This window comes from Patagioenas fasciata, chromosome 16 (genome assembly GCF_037038585.1).
Source record: "Patagioenas fasciata isolate bPatFas1 chromosome 16, bPatFas1.hap1, whole genome shotgun sequence".
Lineage (NCBI taxonomy): Eukaryota > Metazoa > Chordata > Aves > Columbiformes > Columbidae > Patagioenas > Patagioenas fasciata.
In genome coordinates, this window is record NC_092535.1 from 2,951,301 (window position 1) to 2,973,209 (window position 21,909).

General features: G+C 44.8%; 1 long non-coding RNA gene across 2 annotated transcripts in view; it reads right to left on the bottom strand.

Annotated features, from left to right (window-relative positions):
- Window positions 1-2,110: 2,110 nt before the first annotated feature.
- LOC139829236 (uncharacterized) overlaps window positions 2,111-21,909 on the bottom strand; it is a 103,127-nt gene continuing 83,328 nt past the window's right edge. Inside the window, exons 4-5 of one of the 2 annotated variants that reach the window (XR_011741634.1) lie at window positions 20,836-20,994; window positions 2,111-2,203 (exon numbers count right to left, since the gene is read on the bottom strand). This is a non-coding gene — a long non-coding RNA (uncharacterized lncRNA). Of the gene's footprint in view, window positions 2,204-16,738; window positions 17,080-20,835; window positions 20,995-21,909 lie in introns of those variants that run through there. The other variant, XR_011741633.1, reaches the window with a different exon arrangement.

Below are 21,909 nucleotides of genomic sequence, written 5' to 3' on the forward strand. Positions count from 1 at the left end.
ATTTCTGGAGAATGGTGGGAAGGTTAATGATGAATATGCTTAGAGCTGGTAATCTTTCTGTGTCTCACTGTGACACTCTGGTCTCCACCATATGATCTGGAACCACTAGGAGGAAGTTACTGGGAAGACAACAAGAGCTCTGAGATCTGATGGGAATTTGGGACTACAAAACCTCAGTCAACAATGTAGGGGGAGTATCCCCAAAACATTTTCCATTTTAAGTTATCCTGATTGATCCAGGAGACTGGAGTGGCCCTTAGACCATCTCCAGAGCATCAGAAGGAGATTATCAGCAGCTGTGGGGAGTTTGCAACTCCCAAATCTGGGCAAGCTCAGGGGGATGAAGATGGATGGTGTTCAGACAGGTTCATTCCAGGTTATCTGTTAGGCTTCATAGCAAACGTCAGACCTTAATTATCAGGGTTAAAAAGGGACATCAGAGGATGCCTTGTAACCTCCTGCCGTCAAGAAAACAGGTGGTACCCATTGCCTTGCACAGATCAAATAACACACCAGCTTTCCAAACTGCCCTCTGGCTACGGGCTGGATCGCTCTGTACCGACTTCAACAACGCACGGCATCTCCTTTAACTGCTTCAGCTCTCTGACAACCTTCTTTAGCCATTTCAGTGCTCTTGCTCTTTCTCCTGTGGCCCTGCCTTACAAGGCTACATTCCTCCAACCTCCACAAGGCAGAGCCCAGGAAGGAGGAAAGGAAGAGAGATGCTAATGCCTTCACTACTTGGTGTTGCAAGCCCATATCGGACAGGCTGTTTGTTTCTGCTGGGCTTAGCTGAAGGTCTTTGGATGCTTTTATACGACTTGACATCCGCCCCTCAAATAATCCACCCTGCATCCCCAAAAAGGCCAGAGACAGACATGTTATTTTCTGATGCTATTCCTAGCATTGTCCAGCAGACACCACAGGGAAGAAGAACAGCTGCAGCTCAGGCGGTCGTACAAGCTGTTGCTGGCCCGGCCATTCCAGGCAATGTCTGTCAGGTCTGAGCGAGCTGGACGCTGGTAATCGGGCAAAGCTGTTGTTTGTTAGCCCCTTGCGGTCTCTTGACTTTTCATCTTGATTAAAGACTATGCTGAACAATAGAATTAGCAAGGCAGGAATCCTAATCCTTTTGCCGCTCCTGAAATCCAGTCGCCTGCACACGTGCTCATCCTCAGGGCTACCAATTAGTGGCACCAGCTGCCAGCCTGGATGCCAGGGCCAGGAGCTATTAGTGCACAGACCATTAGCTTTAAAAGGCATTTGGAACTTCTGAACGTATTAGGGTTTGTGTGACTGACGTACACTACAGCCATATGTGGCTTGCTGTCCTTTCTGTCAATCGTTTTTTCTCCAAAATTGTGTTGGTTTATTGGAGCTATCTTGTGGAGCATCCCATGAAAGCATCTTACCAAGAGGTTTCAGTAACTTTGTTTGGTTAAATAGTTGTTACCTGCTTTAACTAACTTCCTTGGTATCTTTCCTCTCAGTTTGGAGTGGCAATGGGTTGCATGAAAAGTTGGATATCTGGACTCTATTTTTAGCCCTGTCATTTGCCCAGTTAATGGTTCCAGGGAAGTCATTTCATTTCTTTATGCTTCAGCAACCCCATCTGTAAGATGGTAATGATGAGTCTGTACCACAGGGCTTTGGGATCTATGCTTGTAAAAAATATAATAAAACTTAGAACTACCACTACTGCCTAAAGCAAGGGTGGAAAGGAAACCTTAGGGGCCTTCGCATATTTTTCAGCTGTACCTGCATGGGGTTTTTTGTTGCAAAATCCTGTCCTGATGTGGCATCAGACCTGGATACCCCCTGCTGACCTTGGCAGTCACTGTTCCATGCTTGGAGGGGACGAGACTCACTGGGGGCTGCTGTTGTCACAGAGTCCCCAGGAGTGGTGGTACCAAGCAAGCCATACAGGTCACTTCCCAAGAAGATGATAGGAGATGATGACAGAGAGTGCTTCCATGATGCACTTGTGGGTGATCATCAACACAACAAGAGGGATCAAACCATTGACTTCTTTTCCCCTCACACTGCCTTCATTTCCCCAGTCACAATCACAGCTCAGTGCAGGGTAACTCATGAGTTACTCACCGCTCTTTCCATCGATACTTGGTCAGCCGGCACATCTCAACTCCCCCACTTCTCTGCCTTGTCTCAGCCAGCATCCAGGAGGTATTCCGACATGCAGGACCTGCTTTTTGTGAAAATTAAGAGAGTTGGACTGGAGTTTATCTGAGCATACTGGTAGCACACCAGTTACAAGTTATTTTAAGCCAGTGTGAGTGCCAGGAAGCAGAGCCAGAACACCGGGCTGTTTGCTACTCATCTTGTGGCAGTGGGTCCCAGACAAACATAGACGGAAAATTGTCCATTAGGAGACCACCTGGCTACCCAACCACTAACCCTGACCTGCAGGGACAAGCCAGGTGGCAAACCAGAGCCTTGACTCTTAAAAATGAGTTAAAAGCCAGGTTGTCTCACCAGCCTGTCTGAGCCCATTGCAATCTGACCGCAGGGAGATTTCCTATTTCTTTCCCAGCTTTTTGTTTAAAGCAGGGCCGTCATGGAATTTGGAGTTCACATACAAGATTTCTTCAAAAGTCTCTAAAAGGGACTTTATAACGTGAAGTTCTGATGAAATTTCCAGCCTTCCTCCTTCATATAGCTGGCAAATACCAGCAAACTCTTTTATCACTTTGAAAAATATTTTAATATTATGCCCCTTAGCTCAATTCCTGACATGCAAACATTAAATCAGTGTCATTCCAATCTGGTCTTTTTATCTCAGGCTCAGGACAGTTCTTCTGTCATTTGAAAGGACTCTTCCCTCAGTAAGATACACACACACATCCAGATGGTCTCCTCCTCCAAGCTAGAATAATGTGTTTAAATTTATCCAATGGCTTTCGTGACTCAGATTTCCCATAACTAAATGGTTTCTAACCGTCCTCTGCTTCACCTGTTCAGACACTAATGCAACCATCTCATGGGCTCACAACCTGCAACACTGCAGTTCATTGGTGCAGTTCATTGCTATTGGGCCAGGGAGAGGGATTTAGGTGGTTTTAGTGTATCCTACAGCAGTTCTAGAGCAGCTTCACATTCACATAACCCATGGTCTACAGCTTGGTTCAGGGCAGTCCTAGAAAGAAACCATGGCTTTCAGAAACCGCTTCAAAGGGTTTTTTCTTCCCGGGAGGGAGAGTTTTTCCTACAAGCAGCCATTTCGATCTCCTGATCAGACACATGGAAAACCACACTTTCACTCCACCCCAAATCTATATCCCATGAATATTTCTCATCAAACTGCATATCCAATCCAACAGAAAACTCATTCAGCAGCTGCCAAAACAGCAACTTCACTGTCTACATAAACAGGTAATTTTCTGGTTTGATCTACAAGACAGAAGTGCAAATCCTTGCATACCAATGTTTCATCATCTGCCTGGATTGCTTCAAGACAACAGGCAGTGATTTTAAATGGCATATAAGTGATCATGAGAGCCCTGATTACTGGTATTCATTGAGGCCCGAGATCCTACACTACACAAGCTCCTTTGAAAATGCCACTGTTGCCTTCCAACTCACGGGAGTCCTTCTGGAGCAAACACATTTTTCAAGAAAAGTATGCTAAACAACACTGACATTCAAGAAATCCTTTGAAATTGCTGGCAAGCAGAAGTGGTTGCTCGTCATTGCCTGGAGCAGCTGAAAGTCAGATGCAGGAAAAGCAGGTGAGGAAGGATGATCAAGCGAGATGAACAAGCTCAGGGAGGAGGTGGGGTAAGAAACAGGGGCAAGAGACTGGATATTGGGGTCGAAGAGGTTTCAAAGCTGCTCGGGTAAGCTATTAGATTGGTTTTAAAATGTAGGCTGGAAGGAGCTGAACTACAGGATTTGTCCTGCCATCATCTTCCATAGCCTATTCCCAGCTACCATGGAAATCGTCATTTGAAGCCCTTACTCTGCCCCAATCTAGATCCCATAGGGCATCAAATGCACAAAATTCAGGCAAGAACTTGACTCCAGAGAAGAACAAGTGATGACCAACAAAGTCTTGCTTCAGTAGCCCAGTAATACTGGTGATATGGGACAGTTTACTGCAGCCAGGGTGGGTTGTATCAGTAACCTTCCTAAACGCAGACAAGACATTAATGTCCAGAAACAGAAACCCAAAAGTATGAGAGATGCTGCGTATTAGAAAACTAGCCCTTTGCCGTAAAAGACGAAATAGGTAGGGAAGATTAGTAAGGGCAAACAGGCAAGCAAGTAATTACAAAGCATATTAACTCTCCACCCATGTACACAATCAGACAAGAAACATTATAAGCATAACCCAGCAGTTTCAAGTAGCAAAATATTGATGAAATTCGCATATCCCCTGACACAAGTAGCAGAGTTCTGCTTGAATATGTCAAAACGGAGCTGTCAGTGAGCACCATTGTCACCAAACCCCTCGTGTCAGGGCTCTGACGGGAAGACAACGCCACCCATAGAACCCTGGTGTCTAACCCTGGAGCTTCTGTCCTCACTTCATAGGATCATAGAATAGTTTGGGTTGGAAGGACCTTCAAAGCTCATCTAGTGCAACCCCCCCTGCAATGAGTAGGGACATCTTCAACCAGATAAGGTTGCTCAGAGCCCCGTCCAGCCTGACCTGGGATGTCTCCAGGTCTTGAACCAAGTCAGGTGCCAGGGGATGACAACCTACCTGATGAGTAAAGGACAATAAACACATTGCACTAGCACCAAAACCACAACGAAGGTGAAGTGAGGTAGGATGCACCCAGGAAAGCCCCTGAGGATATAATGAGATGATGGGAACCATGCCCTGCAGCCCGCTGATGCACTCTGGGAGGATGGGTTGTTTTTCCACAGCAGCAGTAGTGGCAAAAGAAAACAAAACCAAAACAGCTAAAATCAGGTTTTATTAGCTGAGAGCAAATGCTCTCTCCCCTGTTGCTTCAGCAGCCTAAGGAAAAGCACACAGCTTTTGTCAATATGCCCGAGGAACATTTAAGGCTTTCAACAACAATGTGTCATTTCCCAGAACAGCCCATCACCAGGGCAAGTCCTACAAACAAGCCTTCACGACCATAATAGATGTTTCAGCGCATTTTGCTGTCTCCGACACAGCTCCCCAGGCTGCCTGCTCAGGCTCCAGGCTGCTGTCTGGAGACTGTGAACGAGCAGTGGCTGGAACCATCTCAGCAATGGCAATCCCAAGGCTGCTGCTAATAAGACAAGTCCATGCACGTCACCATCAGCGCTACATTCCCCAGGCTGCCACGTTCACTTAAATCACTTTAAACCAAAGGGTGGTGGGTCAGGGTGGTCCACACTGCCATGCAGGTGACCTGGCCAGAGGGTGCTGCGAGCAGCTGGACCTGCTTTGTGGACACCAGGGGACAAGGACCTGCATGCTTATGGGTAAGGAGTTAAGGGGCACTGACGAATATGAAGCCCTGGGGCTTAAAAACTTAGCATTTGGCACTGCCAACTGTTCCTTTTTAGCAGGTCTTTATGTCAGTTTTATAAAGTATTTTTTTACCTGAATTCTGCCTTAAGCCACAGTCACACACCTTCCTGAGAAACTGTAACTGGACTTTGACCAAGCCACCACAGAGAAAATAGTATCTGGTGTCTGAAATACAGGCAGTTCCCCAAATAATCCAAATATTGCTGTATTTTTGCATTGGACCGAAAGGTTTTTATCATTCTGTGGATTTTGCTGGGTTTAATGCTGACATTGTAAGGTCAGATTTGGTTCAGGCTCCCACACCAGTACTTTGCGGTTTCTTTGAGAATCAGCACGGTTTGAATTATGAGACAAGTGCACAGGGGTGACGATGCTACCACAGTGTGTTGCTCTAACTGATTTTGGGAGCAGCAGAGCAAGGGTCACTGCAGTCTCGTGGAACTTGGTGGTCCTGAGTGACCTTGGGGATGAAGCCACCATGTGACAGACCAAATCCTGGTCTCAGCCGGGCCAAGCAAACCAACTTCGTCAAACCTACACCTGCTCCAGCCCTACCTGAATTTGGCCTGGAATGTTTCATTATCCAGCTGACAGCTTTGCTTTGAAACCAGGGGCAGCATACTGGAAATATGTGACTTCTCTATAATGAGTTTGGCAAACAAGGTAATTGCATGCCGGTCCTGCAGGTTCCATCGGTCTGTCTCTGTCCAGAGCAGGCTGATCCTGCTCTGTCCTCTGAGGTGGCTGCACGCCAGCACCATTCATCTCCCGCCGTCCTCTTGGCTGCAGAGTCCAGTTTTTAATGGCCATGGCCAGAGCAGATTCACTGGGTGCCCGGTGGTGGGAGCAGATCTGCATCTCTGAGCACCCTGAAGGATGCCTGAGCATTAGGCAATGCCATTAATTATTGTCTTTCTAAGATCAAAGAATGGAGAGGCATGATATCACTATGACAGTTTGAGAGATATCATTAATATGGATGCATTTAATTCCAAAATATTCTCCACATCTTAAGATAAGCGGCATGGAAGGAAGTCCCTGCTACCCTGAAAGAAGATATTGGGAGGGTTTGGGCATCTTCAGGGTGACAGCGTGTCTGTTCAGGCCAGAGTGGCAGAGTGACGGAGGTGGCCATAACGCACAATTCTTCATTAAATTGTGAGGAGTTACTGAGTTACTGGGGCTGTCCCTGCAGATCAGGCTGGAAATGCTATTTGGACAGGCAAGGACAAAGTTCTTGCATTTATATTTCTTTTTTGTTTGCATCTGGGATTTGTGATCCAAGTATTATTCTCATAAAAAGTTTCTATAGCTTTAAAACGCTTTCCCATCTATTCTCCCTAATTTCGACTCATATAATGAAGACTCAGTATACACGCTAAACAAAGCTTTGGTGAACATCAAGATTTCAGAAACTTCCTGTGGGGAAAAAAAAAACAAACAAACAAACAAAAGAAAATGACAGAAAAAAAAAAATAAATAAAGGGCAAGAAATCGACTTTAAAGAAAATAAAAACAAAAACAAAGCCAGAAGATGAAAGAAGAAGAATACAGGTGGTAGGGATCAATGTGATTTCATCTGAACCTTCCCCAAACGGAGAATATCCTTCAAAAGTCAAACGCAGAGCCCTATTGCATATTCTCTGCGGTAACCTTTACAGTTCAAAATGCTCATCTGTTCATCCCTCCACGTCCCCTCGCAGTGGCGTTTGCAAATGACACAAACATCTGACTGCGATCTGTGCTCTCCCTAATGCAGCCCAGCCTGCCTGTGCCTTGTAACAATTTTCTCTGGAGCAAGTTCAAGCACAATTTGCTCCTGCTGGTGTCTATCTGTCATCGGATGTGTCAGCCGAACCGCTCTCAGCTCGGGTGGGGAGGAAGGAGACAAAAGGTCACCTTCTACACACGGTATGTTCTCCAGGAGAAAAGAAGGAAGAACACTAAGTTTTTACCTACCTGACGAGAATCGAATGCTTTATTCCCCTTTCACATTTCACTCCCCACACTTGTAGCGTGGCTCAGCACCTCTGGTAGCAGGTGGATGCGCTCAGGACAGATGGAAATGAACCAGATTCATCTGAAAGCTGGGAGACCTGGTGCTGCAGAACACTATCTCTGAAGGTTTCGATGCCTTTCCTTTGAATGCTGATGGTGCCTTAACTCCTCAAGGCTGCAGCTGAGGTGCTTTCAGGAGCCAGCAGGCTTCTGACAGTACCCCAGGTGAAGTCACATCTCATTGCTTGGGAGTTCATCTTCCCATGGGAGATATAAGCAAGAAAGGTGGCTCTAAGTGCAGTTCTGCACTGAAAAGGGGTTAATGAAGAACCAACACCTTCTTACTCCTTGTGTGTACTCATAACAACATCCAATTACTGACTGCACACAAGAACATGGAGCATCATGACCCTGGCTGATCACCATCATGACCACCACAAGCTGGCATGGCTCCTACAGAGTGTACCAGCAGGAGACCTGCTCATGGGGAAGAAGGAGGACTTGACAACCTGAGCTTTAATCTGCATTAGACTCTTAGCTTAGGTACAGGCAGTCACCTTCAGCAACTCAACAATTAGGAACATAGGCTCTATGAAACAGCAAACTTGAGTACATCGATTGGGTGAATAAAGCAGATCACGTTAGTATGCTTAGGCCATGGGATGTCTGGATGCTGCTGCAGGGGAGATGTGATTTAGAAACCACTGCAAAACTCCAACCCCACCAAGGACCAATGCTTCTCCTGATATTGGACAAGGGCTTGCCGTGCTCCAAGAAAACCATGGTCCAAGGCATAGCCTGGAACACGAAACAGAAGTTAGTCAAATCCACTTGATACGCATAGAATCACAGAATAGTTTGGGTTGGAAGGACCTTCAAAGCTCATCCAGTGCCCCCCCTGCCATGAGCAGGGACATCTTCACCAGCTCAGGTTGCTCAGAGCCCTGTCCAGCCTGGCCTGGGATGTCTCCAGGGATGGTTCATCCGCCACCTCTCTGGCCAACCTGGGCCAGGCTCTCACCACCCTCAGTGTAGAAAATTCCTTCCTCATGTCCAGCCTGAGAGGTTTGAAGTAGAAAACACAGCAGAAGGAAACACAGCATGTGATGAGATGTGACCAGTGCCCACAAGAGCACAGCTGCTCTGTCTCAGGAGGGGGACAGAAAAGCAGCTGGAGCGGGGAGAGAAGTCAGAGTGTCCATCTCTGTTGAAAGTGGATCTTATCTTTACTGCAAATAGAACCACAAGGATTCTTTCTTATCCTTTAGGTTTATTTTGTTAGTGTTTCTCTATCTGACACCAGTCAAAAGGGATTCTGGGAAAGAAATATAAATGGTACTTTTAGTGTTTTATAAAAGGAGACGTACGATCTCAGTCATTCAGTGAGAGCAGAAGACTTAAGGGATGGTAAGGAATAGAAAAGAGCTTGGAGATTTATTTCCCATTACGGTGTGGCAGCTGGGGAGGAAGGGGGCACAGACAAAACCGAATGATTTGATGTGAAACCAGAGCCAAAAATGTAGAAAAGGCAAAAATCCAGTCAAGACAGGCTGGAAGTTTTCCAGTGAAATGTTTCCCTCCCCCCAAGAAAAGAGGTATTTTCTACACAAGGACATGTTCAGGGACAACCCTCCGTTTTCATGAGATTGTTATTATTTTTCAGTTTGCATTGAGTAACCAACCCAAAAAGGATTAGCACCACCAGAAAAAGAAGTTAGGTTGCAGCAGACTTATTTCCATTGAAAATGTAGGTGAAAGCAAAGGCTTATGTGCAATTCTTCCATCAATAAAATCTAATTTTCCAACCATTTTTAAGGCTGAAGTGAAAAAAAGACTTAAGGAAAAACATTCTCAGGGAAAACAAGCTAGATACTATTGACATTAAACCTACAGAAACTTTTACCAATCTGGTGGCTGTTGTCACCCGTCCGTCTCCCAGAGCTGCCACGTGAAGATGTCCTGGAGGACAGCCTGCTGCTTACAGCATGGATGGGCTTCTACACCCCCTGGCCGTATCTCTCAATGTAATAAAAGGTTTTACCTCCCTCCACAAACCTTTTTCACTACAACACTTAACCCTCACTTAGCTACACACATCCCAAATAACCAAACCTATTTCAGAGAACGGGAGAAGACTGTGACATATTGAGGCAGGGCAGTCAGTCTTGCAGAGAAATGCATCTTAGCTGGGTCAGAAAAGAGACATTTCTGCCCTGCCTGCCAGGAGGACAGGCCAGCAGGGACCCAGCCCTCAATCCCACTCCACATCCAGGTTTATTTTGCTGTGCCCCTAATCATGCTTCCCAAGCATCTCATCTCTATTGCATCCCTGATGCTTCCTGTTGCCCTGTGAAATGTTTTCAAAGTCACCAAAACAGGAAAACACAGACAAACACCCACACAATACAAATTTAGCAACGTGAATTGGAGAAGAAATACTATTTTTAATGTGCCGGCTGTTACCAGCACACAGCATCTATTGGTGCAAACTGTACATTTTGTGGTGTATGTCAGCGTGCAGAGACCCAGACACACATTGTTAGCAGCAGCAGTCGCTGTGATGAAGCTGGTTTGTGACCACCAGCACCAAGTAATGAAGCAATGACAACACCAAACCATTTTACTATGCAGCCAAACTAAATGCCTTCTGATTCTTCATGCATGAGTCTTATAAGTGTAAACTTTTCACACTAAAAGAAATAAAATCATCCTTGGACTTTAGCAATAAGAATGATTCAGATAGCCCCAGGCAGCAATGATCTCAGTTGATAAAAAACAACAACGTTTGGCTGCCTTTGGAAAAGTACTTGCTAATTTTTTTCTCATGTGCAACATTGCTTTAAGCTACAAAAGACACAGAGGTTAATGGCAGGTCACTGGGAAGTTTTTATTGTGTTATTTATTTTCAACATGCCTTCCTCCCCTTTTCCAGAGGTGTAGGGCTAAATAGGAGATGGACAAGCAGTGAAAGCCTTGATCCCCACTCTCTACGCAGAGTTCAGCCCAGCTCTGGGTCTGAGCTTTGGGACTAGAACCTTCTTTATTATTCTGAGAATGAAACGCAGCATCACTTTTGTAGAGACAGTTCCAATGCAGTTTTCATAGGCAGATGCACACAGAAATAAAAGCCAAACATCTGTCAGCTCCACGTGACTAACTCAGAAAAGCAGCACATATGTTGAAATCTAGTAAAGAAAGGGCAGGGGAACAAATACCTGAATAGTGGGAACTCTCAAGGTATCTCAGCACTTCCCATCTCTGAACTAAACCTCTCTGATGGGCAGAGTACATTGGAGGAGTCCCTACCTGCTCTGCACCTGAGAGCAGCAAACCTAAGGGGAAAATAGTGCATGGAGGAAACAGTCAGCAAAAACAGGTGGAACAGACAGTGAACACCAGAAAAGTAAGTGAGGAGCCATAGGGTGAAATCCTGGCTTTTTTAAGTCAATGGCAAAAAAACTCCCACTGGCTTCCATAGGTTCACATAAATTCTCCTCTCATCAGTAAAACATCTAAACAAGCCCAGAAAGTTTTATCAGGAAGGGTTATGTTCACACTGCCCATCGTTCCTTCTGCAGTTCCAACACCAGGGTAAGAGATCAGGTAAGGTCCCTCACCCTGCCAACAGCGCTGCTCTGAGGTGGAAGAGGCTATGGCCTTTTGACCGCCCCTACTGGCTATAAGGTAAGCTGTAGGGCCTCTTCATCTCTTTACTTAAACAGGATTTCTAGCATTTCTTTCAGAACGAGAGTAGCATAAAAACCTCTTGTCTCATCAACATGGTGTTTTTTAATGAATGTTTCCTGACTAACTGATGAGAAGGGATGGAGAGAATGATCTAGGGAGCAAACCTCATCCACAACCATCACCCAGCAGTTGGAGGGTGAAATGAGATAAACTGACCTTCCGCTTAGCAATGGCAGACGACTTCCCCAGAGCTTTCTTCCAGCTCTGTAAATCACTCATCCAAGCAGAGATTGGCTGGTGGTGCCTCAGCCCTTCCAGGACTCACAGACCTGCCCTCCTCTTCCAAAGTCATTTATTTGGAAAGGGCAAAGAGAGGTCCCAGCAAAGCTGTGACTAATGCCGAGCTAATTCCCAGAGGAGAAGGCAAACCAGCCCCCAAGGAAACCAAGTCTTATGTTTTCCTGACCCAGGCTGTGACAGTTTAAGAGAGAACTTGCTCTTACCAGTGAAAATAAATGCGTTCCTCATCAGAGATTACAGAGGGCAGCTCTCCCATCCATGTCACATCTGCAGGGCTGCGGTGCGAGGGCAGATGTCAAGATACTGATTACACCGCAGACTTGCAGCACTGCAGCGCAGGGATCAACCTAGGTGCAGTTCAGAGGAAAAAATGAGCCTGACTTCGGTCTTAAACCTTTTTAGGTGTTAAACACTGAAGTCACTGGTTGGTTTTCATTGTCACCACCAGGTAAAACTTAACCTTCACTTTCCCTGAGCGGTGGTTTCCTACTTTGGGTGTGAACACCCAAACCTGTGGAGTCCTTACTGCCACGTTCACAGGTGTGAAAAAGCCCTTCAATGGAAACTCCTCTTCAGCTTAGAAAGCAAGTTCAGAGAGTAGCAAACAAGCAGCAGAGAAGACATTGCTTAAAAAATGCAAAATACAGTACGCAACCTATTTGCAACACAAAGCAATGCTCAATGAAGGTGAGGAAATGGCTATTAAAATGAAAAATACTTCACATTACAACTTTTTTCCTCCTCAAATATGTGTGTTTTAATTAAATATTTTTAGTGCTTTCTGCTTCCTACATTACCAGCTAATTTGTAAATTCCAGCATCTTTACATGCTTTTTAAGCTACATTTGTTCTTCTACTGACAATTAACACTTGATTCGATTAATATTTTTACATTCACCAAAGAGGTATAAAACCTTTAATCTCTGTAAAAAAAATATGATTTTAATGATTTCCAATGTTCTGCTGCAGGCAATATTTTGTGGGTATACATGGGAAATGGGAAACCGTTACCCAGAGCTGGAACTACCAACGCTCCTTCTCCCTTTGGAGGAAAGGAGGATTCCAGCACTTAACCTGCAGTAACTCATCTTTACGATGGAAAATGCTGCACTGAAATAACCACGGTTAGTGAGTATTGTGTATTTTGGCCATATGAGCTTAGATAAATTGTCTCTTTGTAAGGAAATACCAAATCTCTTGTTCCACCAGGTCACTCTGCCAGTGTGCAGGAAGGAACACTGAAGGACCTGCCTCCAGCACCTTGTCCTAGAGAAGCTGATGCATCCAAATAACTTGCTGTGACAGGCAGTGCTGCTGCAAAAAAGGAATATGGAATCCAACGTGAACCTCGCTCTTTCCATGCATGTTTCACCCTTCTGCAAGGGTTGATTTTCAAGGAGTTCCACACTTGAGGGTGTGAGCAGTGTGTTTTGTGGCGTAGCTTTGCAAAGCAGAACTGCAAAAGCTCACTGGGTCTGAGCTGCAGAAGGAATTCAGGTTTGAGCACGTCAGCAAGGAGCAGGAGTATCCGAGAGCATGAACTAGGCAATAAACAACTCATGCCTTTCTGTACACCAAAGGGGAACGTCATGGGGTAAAACGTCACAAGGAAAGAAATCATTTTGACCATATAAATGGCAAGCATATTTTACAGAAAATGATTTCTAGTTTAGCAGAAGTAGTTTTGACCTAGGCATACTTTGCCATTATAGAGGGAACACAGTGTCCAACTTTGCTTTCATGGTGATATGCCAACACAGCCCAGTATGCAAGAGAGGGCTTTGAATTCTTATTTAAGAGATCAAGGAGTTTCATGTTGAAATGCAGATTTAATGTGGCTTTGACTGTCATGGCTCAGTGCCAATCAGCAGCTTTCACAGAGGTTTCTGAGCAAGGTTCTTCAACCTTCCTTTGCTTCAATCTCATTCAGGGAAGGAGGGTAAAGCAATGAGCCTGAGGGGTTTTCATAAAGGAAAACATTACAGGGTCTCGCCGTGGAATGGCTGTAACTAGCAAATCAAGATACCCATGGCAGACAGTGTCGCTGCTGCTTTTTGCGGCAAAATCTTTCGTTCATCTTAATTTCATGGCTAGATCCGTGTAAGAATGAGGACAATGATTTTGATAAGCACCATCACCACAAATGTGTTTCTTTATTTTGTTGCATTTTTTTCTTAAGGCTTAAAACTTGACATATTCAATCAATTCTACTGCTCCCTTTACATTGCAGATTGGTTAATTGCAGAAGCAAAAAAAAAAAGAGTGCATGATTTATTATGTATGGAGCTTTGGAAAACTACAAAAAGCAGAAACGTAGACAAGTCATCCAACCTCTCACTAATGGCCTTCAGCAGTGAGGAAATGAGAGTAAGTGTAGTAAAAATGCAAATAAAAATCAACTTATGAATTCAAGCGTCTGTCTCCATTACAGAATCAATAAGAAATACATTAATTCAGGAAGCCAAAAGTTTAAAGCCAAAAAAAGGGGAGTGAACTCCAATCTTTCACATCTGTAGCCCTGGCAGAAAGGAAGTCTTGTCAAATTCCAATCCACTTCTTTGGAAATTTATACATCCCATCACCCCACATGGGCTGTAGTAATGTCAACTGTTCAGAGAACAAGTCTCCAGAAGAGAAAGGCCAATCTGGGGACAGGAGGAGCCTCTCTCAAATTCTCTTCCATGATAGTGAAATTGTCAAGAAACTGAACTTGCACAAAATTTAAACTGGAATTTCTGGCCAGTCCAAAAATTCTCCCCACTCCTTCTTCCCAGATGTTCCTCCCGCAGGCACGATGCCCGTCCTGCGGTGGGAAGGACTCAAGCTCGTGGCAACACCTGCTCTAAGGGCTTTTCAGTCACACAAAGGAGCAAGACTGATCAGCAGCTGCACGAGAAATCCTCTTCAAGGATAAGTTTCAGACACCCAATCTATTCCGGATAAAACACAAGAACTTGAAAAATTCAACTGTGATACCAGCTGCTTCTGAGAAATCCATTACACAGCCATCAGCTCATGACAGCTCTTGGCTTTTAAAGACTGAACTACCGACATGGAGGAGAGAGATCTACATGCAGCTACATAACCTCAAAGCCCCTTCGTGGCGAAGCATCTGATAAAGCAGTAAGCCCATGCAAACTGAATTTAGTGCTGAGAAAATGGAGCTCGAGCGTGTTCAGGGCTTTCACTTGCTGCGTGCATGTGTAGGAATCAAATTTCTACACTGCTCTTTGCCAATTAATATCTCCAGATAAAACACACCAGGGAGAGACTTACAATTTCAAAGATTTTGTGTGCTCTCCTGCCCTGATAGACATCGCAGCACTTTACTACTGTTTTACATGTCCAAATATTTGCCTGGATAAATAGATTTAGAATGGTTTGAATAAGCTGCACTTTCGCTTAGGAAGCTGGATGAGTCACATAGAAAAAAAAGATTCTGGAAAAGATCTACAGCACAACTGCAGACAGGAAAATGAAAGGAGAAGTTGGCACTAAAAGGTGCATCAAGGACAGAAACATCCAGACTATGTGAAATGTGCGCGGCCTATAGATTTAAACAAAATTTGCCAAAGGAGGTATTTCCCAAGCTCAATCTATATGAAAACTGTTTCATAAAACAATCAATTGGATATATACCTTTTTACAAACACTATATGTATTTTTTTTTCTTTTTTTAACATGAAATTCACAGACAATTAAGCTCGTCAGGAGCAGAACTCCTCAAGGTTGTTGTATACACAGCTGGACTAACTGCACTGTTTTAGGACTGGACACAGCCTGTGAGCTCAATGGGAAAGACTTGCCAAACCATGGTTAGAACTAGAGGTTTTATTCCCAGCAAGAGTCTCAGAAACCCCAAGGAGTCACTTGTTAAAGCTGTTTGCTTGGCTGGATCGCCCTGGTGCTCCAGGTCCTGGGTCCCTGCTATGAAAGTCCATGCAGCAAGGTGGCCTTGGCCCTGCACCCAGAACTTGTCACGCATAGGAAAGTAAATTGAAAGGGGTTTGAGGGACAACCTGCCCTGCATGCTGGAAATATCCCTGGAAATAGGACACAAACATCTGAGATGCAACAAAACCTTTGTTAATCTGCTTGTACCACAAGGAAGCAAAGGACCAAAATAAGACCTGCGCTGTAAGACAAGGGCTCGAGTTATACTTTTGTGTCTCTCAGGACTCAGCAGGAACCCTCACACGCTCCAGAAATCCAAGTGGAGATCTAACAGGTAATGTAGATCAATTGCAGGCATAAAATCAGGGAAGCAAAAAGTGATATTCCCACCATTAAATATAGATGGGAGCCTTAATAAGGCACAAAGTGAGGGAAATGAGTGGCTTTTAAATTGAAGTTATTATGCACTGCAACAACTGCCAGAAATTATATGCTAATGTCATTCTCTTGCTTTTATTCCTCTCCAGTTCAGCAACAACCTGCTCCCCTCAGTCTCTTCTGGCATCTGCAACTCTTCCCGTCTCACAGCTTTGATCCCCCTCTCTTTTTAGCCAGTGAACCCTCCCCCGTCGAAATGAAACCTCTTCCCCTAAAACACCCCAAATCCCACAACTTCACCATGGATCCAGCAACTTCTTTCCCCAAAGCCCCCGTGCAGCGTTAGGTGCCCCAGGACTCCTCCATGACTGTGCCACAGGCTGGACCGTAATCTGAGATCCTACTCATTTCTGTCCTACCAGCAGTAAATCTGCTGCTAGGAGGATCCACCTTAGGCATTCAAGCTTTCTCAGCCTTGCCTTTTACTTCTGTGTACAGGAAATACTAGGAAGAAAACCAAATCAATTAGGACTACTGCGTTTTCCCTCCTTCCTGATTTGCTTCATTTAAAAGTAAGAAACAGTCCAAGGTTGGCCACCTGGAAACTTGCACCGTGGCAACTTCCACCGCTTTCCTGCCTCCAGGAACACAGAGGAATAAACCCAAACCTTCCTTCTTCCTCATCTGCAGCTCCTGGCTCTGCATTACATGCGTATTGTGCAGTCAACCTACTTTGTGTTCTGTGCACTCATACCCCTAATCAAACAGAAGATAATTTCAGCCTGTAGCTGGCTCCTTCTACATGGGGACTCCAAGCCTACGTTATTCCTCCTGCTCCATCCCACCTGCAGTTTGACACATCACCAAGGGCTGGAGGATGGTGTGGGCAGCACATGATCCTCCAGCAACACTGGTCCTGTCTGGCAGCCCCTGTGTCACCCCCAGACAACTCAGTAGCATCTCAGAGATGTTGCTTACCGTACAACAGAGGGTGTCCAGGTATCACACAACAGAAACTGGAACTGCAACCAAAGTGAAGGGTTGTCTGGGGAGATGGCGTAGAAACCAGCCCTGTGGGGCTGTTAGCACCTAGAAGCTGTTCAGAACTAGAAATGAATCCTATAAAGGTGTCCTGCAGCACACGTATGAGTGCACTGTGCTCTCCTCAGCCACAGGTAATGGTCCTGAATCTCCTCTGCAACCACAGGTGACTTTGCTCTTCTTACTTATGGCTGATGTTCCTCGGTCACCACTGGCACCCAACATCAGACCATGGCAGAGGTTCAATCACATCAGTAGCTAAAAGCATGAAAATGGTGTTTATATGAAGCCTGTGGAGAGAAAAGAGATGAAGAAAAAAAAACCCCAAAACAACACACACCAAACAAACCAAACAGAACACACACACACAAAACAAACCAAGCAAATGGAAACCTACAAAATCCATTTAGAGGGGGACAAAAGACAAAGGTGAAAAATCAGAAAGCCACACGATCGCAGGCAATTATGGGTGACTTTCTTGGCAATCACTACTTGCAAATCAAGTCCACCTCCTGCCCTGGTGGCTGATTGCCAGGAACAAGTTAATTAACCATCGCTAACAAATGCACATCTAGTCTAGACTTTAACAACTCTACTAATGCTGGGTCCACCTCCTCTTGGCAGCTTCTCCCGACTGACCTCCTGTGATTGCCCACGGGCCAAATTCATCCTTGGGGAAAGTCTCTTTCAGTTCAGCTTGCACCAGGTATTAATTTAGCCCAGAAAGTACGCCCTGGCATTTTCCCCATCACCTTCCCTCAACATTGCTGATCTTCCCTGTCTTCTTCCAATCACCTTCATGCCAAAGGCTTACAGCCAGCTGCTCTTCTCTTTTAGCTGCTATTTGCAAGAATTTATTTCATTTTACATGTTGCTCATTGAACTTTTTTCCAGTTCATGTGTCTTATTTTAAAACTACAATTCGCAAAATAGCCTAATTCTCCAAACGGTGCTGAACTGAGTGGAATAATTACCTTACTTGTTTTAGGCCCCTGCTGGAGTCCAGAATTATACACTTGGAAAATTATGATTGTTTTAGGTTCCTTTTTTTTAAATTTCACAAGACATGTGAAAGACAGGTTTTTATAAAAGACATGAAACCAGCCCAAACTAGAATTACCACAGACGGAAAAGAATTCAGAGAAAAAATGATTTTATGATTAAGGCATTGGAGTAGAAACTCAGAAATTTTGATTCTTTTTGTGGATCTGCCAAAACCTTTTTCTATAACCTTTGCTGAGTGAGTTTATCCCTCAGTGCCTCAAATAAAATACTCTGGCGCTTCCTTGTTTTACGATAGCTGCTGCAAAAGCACATCCATTCACATTTGTGAGATGTTCAAATACACCAATAATCAGAGAACCACAACGACTGGGACGGTTACAGTCATCTGGCTGTATTTAATCATCTGTTGTCAAAAGCGCATGCATCTTTAATCACAAGCACATGGGATACAGCAGCATCGCTCTTGAGAAACAAGCACTGTACTGAAAAAAAGGCACAAAATTCCATATTCCTAACAGAAAATGTTTGGCAGAGCAGGGCAGCAAATGTCTAAGTGTACACCTGAAGCTCAGCATCTCCCCATTCCTGTTCCCCCAAAACAGGGACAGGCTCAGGTCTCTTGTTAAAAAAACCTTGACCAAAACGTCAATTCATATTCCACTGGAAATGTGTGAAGCCAAGAGCAATTACAGCGACTCCCAGACTTCCATCTTGATTCCAAGGAAAAGTACACAGAAGAAATGCTACTAGAGGAATACACATAGCTTTTAAAATAACCTTAGAAACAGGATGCCAGAGTAGTCAGGGGGATCAGTTGTATACGCTTCCAGGACATGATGAGGACACTGAACTTTCAGAGTGAATTCCGTTTAAAAAACTCTGAGATTGAGCAACAACTGAAATGAGAAAGCAGGAAAGTCAAGTCTCTGCAAGCTAAAGCAACCCAGCAAGTGAGGGTCACCCAGCACTTGGGGTTTTTGCTGGCAGCTTTGAGCACAAAATAAGGCAGATCCAGAAGGTCTTTTAGCTGGTGCTGCCGCTATGAACGGCGTTTGCATCACGTGCTTGTACAGAAACTGCTGCCACCACGCTTTTTAGCAGGGCATGTTGCGATGGGACGAGGAGTGATGGTTTTAAAGTAAAGGAGAGGAGATTCAGGCTGGACATGAGGAAGGAATATTTGCCCCTGAGGGTGGTGAGAGCCTGGCCCAGGTTGGGCAGAGAGGTGGTGGATGAACCATCCCTGGAGACATCCCAGGCCAGGCTGGACAGGGCTCTGAGCAACCTGAGCTGGTGAAGATGTCCCTGTCATGGCAGGGGGGAACTGGGGGAGCTGGGAAGGTCCCTGCAACACAAACTGTTCTATGGTTCTGTGCTCTGCCCACCCCAGCACCCTGAGGAAGAGGAAAGCTCACAGGTGTCCCCTTCCTCCTCCCTTCCGAAACACACAGGACTATGTCAACCGATCCCCCCCCTTCCTTTTTCATTGCTTTAATAAATTAAGCTGAGCAACAATAGAGATGAGAGAAAGCAGGACAATGTGGCAAATGTAGCAGAAAGAAATTTGAATTGTAATGAGGAGAGCTAATCAGGAAAAGAATGGACTATAGAAAAAGCGCTAATGAGTTTCTAAATAAATTCGAAAGGTTAATATTGTTCTATCTAACAAATATGAGAAGAATCATAATGTGAAATTAAAGGCCTCACTCCAATGCCCTTGTGGCCATATGTTACAGCCATAGCCACCCACCTGCTCTATTTACCTGTCCGGCCACTGCTGCCTGTTAAACGGGATCAGATCCTCAGATCAGCCGCTGGTCGCAATCTCGTTTGTTTCCCTACATCAAATGTCTGAGCCAAAGTCCAGTAAGGGAACAGAAAGACCCTCTTCGACTTACAGATTTTGTTTGCAGCAAGATTTTTGTGCTTGCATTAACAACCAATAATCAAAATGTTGTTTTAAGACCGTGAGGGATGACCGTGAAGTGCTGGACAATGCGGTTTTCCAGCACACTTATAGTCACTGTTACGACCCTGCACATTGCCAAGGTGAGTAAAATCCAATGCAGGTTCACCGAGGAAAGAGCAAGCGAACAATTGAAGTTCTACAAAAATAAAAAGCTGGAGGGTTTTTGTTTGTTTGTTTTAATTTGTGTGATGCCACTAGTTCCAAATATAAAGTTAAGACTTTCTATATACAATCAAAAGGAAAGTATTCAGAGACCTAGTACTAAACATTGTAAAAATTGTATTACAGCCAAAAAATGTTTTGGTTTTTGCCTTTTTTTTTTTTTTTTAGGTAAGAAAAGCAGCCCCTTTCAAGAGAAAAAAAATTAAAAATATCCAATTTTCAGCAAAGTAATAAACTCACAGGCTTTTCATACGAATAGAAGATCTGCTCAACTATTTTCTTGCTTGAAGGAAGGAAATGGTGCCATTATAATATTTTACCCTGAACATAAAAAAAACCCTAGAATGACATCATTCTTTGGGGAGAAGTCTGAGTGTATTTGTGTACATGGCTGCCCATCTGTCTTCTGAACCACAAACAAAATCCAGAGGGAAGAGACAAGGGCAGCCGCGCATTTATCTCCCCCCGGGTCCCATGATGCCAGAGATGAGTTAGGCGCAGTCCCAGAGCTGTGTAACCTCATTACGATCCAGCTTTACCCACACTAATAAATCTCTTTGCATACACCACCGTGGGCGCAGTCACACGCTGCCGGCACAGCCGGGGGACACACGGTGACTCAGATGCCACCAGATCTGGACCGGGCAGAGCTGGGGTGTCTGTGTGCTGATGCCCGAGGCCGCAGCCGGGGTTAAACCCAACGATGGGCAGAGCTGCAACCATTCAAGCTCAACCACCAAATGAACCTTTCACTCCTATCGCTAATGGAAAATGAACAAAATTAAGATGTGCACCTTTTTTCTTCCAGGCATACGAATTATTCTACAGCTGGAGTAATACTCCCGTGCCAAGACTGACCATCCTATATATTATTCACGGAAACCTTGCAAAATGCTGCTCAGCCACTCACCTGACAGGAATAATTTTGTTTGACAGGCAGGTTAAAGACTTTAGCTTTCTAATCCTCCTTCTCGCAGGGAGGGCGGGCGTTCGTGCACTGCACTGAGAGGCGTCACGGTGAGGATGTTTAATAGCGGCTTCGGTGGAGATCGACCCTGGGAGGCAAAGACTGGGGAAAAAAGAAAAAGCCATGAACCTAAGAGAGAGGAGGAGTGTGAAATGCAGGGAGACAGAGACTTGATGGTCAGGACATGTAAACTCTTTGCGATTAACCCTTTGAATGCCAGTGGGAGACAAGCGCTTACCCTCCCGTCACTGATGGAGAGCTCAGCAGAGCTCCGCAATGTTTCCAGCCCAACGTACCGGGGAAACAGGATGGAAACCAGTGGAGCAGCTTGTGCTCCTGGGCCCAAGGTGGAAATCTCACCGGCTGAACGTTTCTGACAATACGTTGTCTGCGAAAGCTGAAATGCAAACATCTTTCTGAGACAAAGGGCACTGCGATGAAATTGCTAACTGTGAATAAACAAGACAGTTGCAGAGCTCATCATAACCCTAATGATCCTCGCTAAATCATGCAGGCCCATCACCTCGATCTATTGCCCGCATTAGCAGACTGCTGAGTGCAGGAAATACGGGAGGATCATTTTTCAAGGGTTTTGCATGCCACACTCATTGGGAACCCTTTGAGATGGAGTCTAAAGCAGATGGTAAAATGGGAAAATTGTTCTCATTAATTCTTTAGCAGCCCAAAATAGATTAAAAAATAATAATAAATGCCTCATTCAGTCACACTTCTGCTTTTGCAACCGTTACAAAAGCACCAACAGGAAGAACTCAACGCTGCTGCATTCTGCAGCACGGACCTGCTGCTCATTAATCAGTTCAAAGACACAGAACAGTCCTATCCTGTAAAAAAAATACAAGGTCTTCCCCCTTCATTAGCTATTGTTCAATGGCCCGATAAAAGAACAAACAAGCTGAAACAGCAGATAAACTTCACTGTACGTAGTGTTGAATGCTGAAACCGTTTCAATTTTCCTTCATACGTGTTTTCTGCATAACAGCATTTTTTGCTTCAAGC